General features: G+C 44.2%; 1 long non-coding RNA gene across 1 annotated transcript; it reads right to left on the bottom strand.

Annotated features, from left to right (window-relative positions):
- Positions 1-2,733: 2,733 nt before the first annotated feature.
- On the bottom strand, positions 2,734-4,702 carry LOC147349396 (uncharacterized). The gene is made up of 2 exons (XR_015149801.1): positions 4,400-4,702; positions 2,734-3,267 (listed from the first exon to the last, which is right to left on the bottom strand). It is a non-coding gene; the product is annotated as an uncharacterized LOC147349396 (long non-coding RNA).
- Between the last annotated feature and the right edge of the window lie 36 nt (positions 4,703-4,738).

The raw sequence follows: 4,738 nt of genomic DNA, 5'->3' as shown, positions 1-4,738 counted from the left end.
TCCAGGGTAAAGAATCTGCCTGCCACTGTAGGGGACAAGGGTTCGATCCCTCATCCGGAAGGATTCCACATGCTGCGGCACAGCTAAGCCCATGCTCTGCAACAAGAGAAGCCAGAGAAGCCTGCACACCACAAAGAAGAGTAGTCCCCACTTGCCACTAGAGAAAGCCCAACTGCAGCAACAAAGAATCAGTGCGGCCAAAATAAATAAATAAATAATTTAAGTCATAGTATTTAAAAAAATAATCCTGAACTGCTGGTTTAGAGAGCTTCAGTATTGGTGAATACATCGCCTTATCAGAAGGGTGACAAACCCCAGCTTTACAAGAACAGAAGCTCCTGCACTCAGAACCCAGACCTTGTCTTATGTATCTCTTCAACTAGGCATTCATCTGTATCCTGTATCACCTTCTTTACTATATATTAGGCTGATGCAAATATAATTTGTTTCAGATTGTGAACTCTAAGTCACATTGTTGTTCAGTCACTAAGTCATGTCTGACTCTTTGCAATCCCATGGACTGCAGCATGCCAGACTTCCCTGTCCATCACCAACTCCTGGAGTTTGCTCAAACTCATGTCCATCAAGTCGGTGATGGCATCCAACTATCTCATCCTCTGTCGTCCCCTTCTCCTCCTGCCTTCAATCTTTCCCAGCATCAGCATCTTTGCCAATGAGTCAGTTCTTCACATCAGGTGGCCAAAGTATTAGAGTTTCAGCTTCAGCATCAGTCCTTCCAATGAATATTCAGGATTGATTTCCTTTAGGATGGACTGGTTGGATCTCCTTGCAGTCCAAGCAACTCTCAAGAATCTTCTCCAACACCACAGTTCAAAAGCGTCAATTCTTTGGTGCTCAGCTTTCTTTATAGTTCAACTCTCACATCCATACATGACTACTGGAAAAACCATAGCTTTGACTAGACGGACCTTTGTCAGCAAAGTAATGTCTCTGCTTTTTAATATGCTGTCTAGGTTGGCAATAGCTTTCTTCCAAGGAGCAAGTGTCTTAATTTCATGGCTGCAGTCATCATCTGCAGTGACTTTGGAGCCCAAGAAAATAAAGTCTGTTACTGTTTTCATTGTTTCTCCATCTATTTGCCATGGGATGATGGGACTGGATGCCATGATCTTCATTTTTTGAATGTTGAGTTTTAAGCCAGCTTTTTCACTCTTCTCTTTAATTTTCAGCAAGAGGCTCTTTAGTTCCTCTTCACTTTCTGCCATAAGGGTGGTGTCATCTTCATATCTGAGATTATTGATATTTCTCTCAGTAATCTTGATTCCAGCTTGTGCTTCATCCAGCCTGGCATTTTGCATGATGTACTCTGCATGTAAGTTAAATAAACAAGGTGACAATATACAGCCTTGACGTACTCCTTTCCCAATTTGGAGCCAGTTTACTGCAGCGTAAAAGTCCATGCCTTGGGATTCGATGAACTCTTGGAAAGCATTTTCTGCCTCCTGCTGTTTGTGGAAGCATTTTCCCCTGCAAAAACTTGTCGAGATGCTTGAAGTGGTAGTCGATTGGCAAGAGGTCAGGTGAATATGCCAGATGAGGCAAAACTTCTAGCCCAATTTGTTCAACTTTTGAAGCATTGGTTGTGGGACATGCAGTTGAGTCTTGTCCTGTAGAAGAATTGGCCCTTTTCTGTTGACCAATGCCAGCTGCAGGCATTGCAGCTTTTGGTGCATCTCATTGATTTGCTGAGTATGCTTCTCAGATGTAACGTTTTTACCAGGATTCAGAAAGTTGTAGTGGATCAGACTGGCAGCAGACCACTAATCAGTGACCATAACCTGTTTTTGGTGCAAATTTGGCTTTGGGAAATGCTTTGGAGCTTCTCGGCCCAACCACTGAGTTGGTCGTTGTCAATTGTTCTATAAAATCCACTTTTCGTCATGTCAGAATACAGTCAAGAAATGGTTTGCTGTTGTTGAATAAGAGAAGACAACATTTCAAAATGATGATTTTTTTGATTTGTGGTCAGCTCATGAGGCACCCAGTTATTGAGGTTTATCACCATTCCAATTTGCTTCAAATGCCAAATGACTGGAGAATGGTCAACACTGAGTTCTTTAGCAACTTCTCATGTAGTTGGATGAGCTTTGATAATTGCTTTCAATTGGTTGTTGTCAACTTCCAATGGCCTCCCATTATTTTCCTCATCTTCAAGGCTCTTGTCTCCTATGCAAGACTTCTTGAAACACCACTGCACTGTACATTCTTTGGCAGTTTCTGGGCCAGATGCACGGTTGATGTTGCGAGTTTTAACTGCTACTTTACAACCCATTTTGAACTCAAGTCAGAAAATCACTTAAATTTGCTTTTCCTCTAACAGCATTTCCCTAGTCTAAAATAATAATACACAGCAAGTAATGCGGAGAAGGCAATGGCACCCCACTCCAGTACTCTTGCCTGGAGACTCCCATGGACAGAGGAGCCTGGTGGGCTGCAGTCCATGGGGTCGCTAAGAGTTGGACACGACTGAGCGAGTTCACTTTCAATTTTCACTTTCATGCACTGGAGAAGGAAATGGCAACCCACTCAGTGTTCTTGCCTGGAGAATCCCAGGGACGGGGGAGCCTGGTGGGCTGCCGTCTATGGGGTCGCACAGAGTCGGACACGACCGAAGTGATTTAGCAGCAGCAGCAAGTAATGTCATTAGCAAAAAAAAAAAAAAAATACCAACACACACACATACAAACATTAAGCGAGAAAAGCACATTAAAATGATGTAACATAAGCACATTTATTTAAGAATGTATTCCAGTATCAAACGGCAAAGTTCAACAATGCAAAACGGCAATTACTTTTGCACCAACCTAATGATAAGCCAGTAAATGTGTTTCTCTGAGTTCTAGAAGCCATTCTAGCAAATTATTAAAACTAAGGAGGGGGGTGATGGGGACCTTGATTTACAGAAGTACAAGTGATGACAGCCTGGGATTTGCAATTGGTCTCTGGAGTGGGGGCAGTCTTGTGGGACTGAGTGTGTACTTAAGCTGTGGGATCTGATGCAAAATCCAGGTAGATAGTGTCAGAACTGAATTGAATGACATCCAACTGGTGTCAGAAAATTGATTAGTGTGGGGAAAAAAAACCCCTGTATGTCTGATCACAGAACTGTTTTGTGTCACTAGTAAAGATGAAACACAAGTGTGCTTACACTGTGATTGGAGAGGTAGCCATGGGGGGTTAGGGGTAAGAAGTTTCTAAGGGTACACAAACATAAATCCCTCCTGTTCTTCCACTTGAGGATGTTTCCTGGAAAAAAAAAAAAGTTGAGCTGGACCCTCAGAAAAGTGGATGAGGTAAATAGTAAATATTTCATAATTATGAAATATCTGCTTGGTATCTGCTTGGTACTATGTTAGTGCCAGAAATACAACAGTGAGCAAAACAGATGCTATTCCTGCCCTTGTGGAGATTACAGTCTAGTGGGAGAAACAGACATAAATAACCATCTTTACACATATGTAATTACAATCTGCTATAGGTATTATGAAGGAAAGGCACAGGGTTTCTGTTGTGGGGGAGGGGCTGATATAATCTATACTGAAGAGTGGCTACTCCTGAGGAAGAGATCCATAAACCTGGATTTGAAGAATAAGTAGGAGTTAACTAGGGGATGATGAGGGCATGGGCTACGAGCATACCAAGCAGAGGGAGAGTCCAGTACAAAGGTCCTGAGACAGGCAAAGGAACAAATAATTTTGAGGACCTGAAAAGCCACTAGGAGGGCTGGGATGCTCAGGGGTGGGGTGTAGTGGAGGGGAAGGCACAAGAAGGAATGGGAAGGATTGATAGGTGAAGGGCAGATATTACAAGTCTTAGAGGTCAAACTAAGAATGTGGATCTTTATGGAAAATAACTGAAAGATTTTAAACAAAGTTCCGTAGTGATTTTGCCCCATTTGAATGGATCTCTGATTACAATATGAACAACAAAAGACCAATTAGCAGCCCTGTACTCGTCCAGGGGAAGGTATGGAGGAGTGGCTGGACTCAGTTACAGCAGAAATGTACAAAGACATGAATAAATAACTTGAGTTTGTGGGGAATGAGTCAGCCATTTCCCATATACTGATGGCTCTATTGCTGAACTCCCTCATTCATTTAATAAATGCTGGATGCCCAGGTTAATCCCAGCTCAGGCCCTAAACCTGTCTGAGCTCAGGGATCCTCAAGCCTAAGGCGATAAAACTTGACATCGGGGGTCAAGGCCTAAGAGAGGCAGGGCTCAGCTAGTATGGGGGACAGCTGCACAGTCCATTCTTCCGAAAAGATCCTCTCTGCTCGGCCCCTACCAACAGAACCCTTTCCTAGCTTGGTGAAGTCCTCTGGGTCGGGAATTCCACTCCCCACTCCCCCCGTTGGCTGGAACTCCTGTCCCCTACCTGAACCAGAGCGTATTTCCCAAATTTGACCTCCAAGAAAGCTGAAGGGGTTAAGTTTCCATCCCCACTTTTGGGAGTTTACTTTGAGGAGTTTCTAACACTATGTTGTAACCTATCTGAACGAGAGGCAGCTGGGAACGGCTCCAGCCACTCTTCCGTCTCCCAAGTTCCTCGGTGACTCGCCGACCACTGGAGCACAGACACACGGAATAAGCGGACGGAAGCGAATGCCCACCAGGCTCCACAGTGGGTTGGGCAGGAGGGCGGAGCGGACTTCTGTGATGTCATACGACCACGCCCCTCTGGGAGGACGTTGCGCCTGCGCCAGAACGGCTGCCT

The sequence above is a fragment of the Bos grunniens genome, chromosome 21 (assembly GCF_055505025.1).
Source record: "Bos grunniens cultivar Pamir isolate PY7600 chromosome 21, Bosgru_T2T1.0, whole genome shotgun sequence".
Lineage (NCBI taxonomy): Eukaryota > Metazoa > Chordata > Mammalia > Artiodactyla > Bovidae > Bos > Bos grunniens.
Note: the sequence above shows the minus strand (reverse complement) of the source record. Positions and strands in the feature narration are given on the sequence as shown.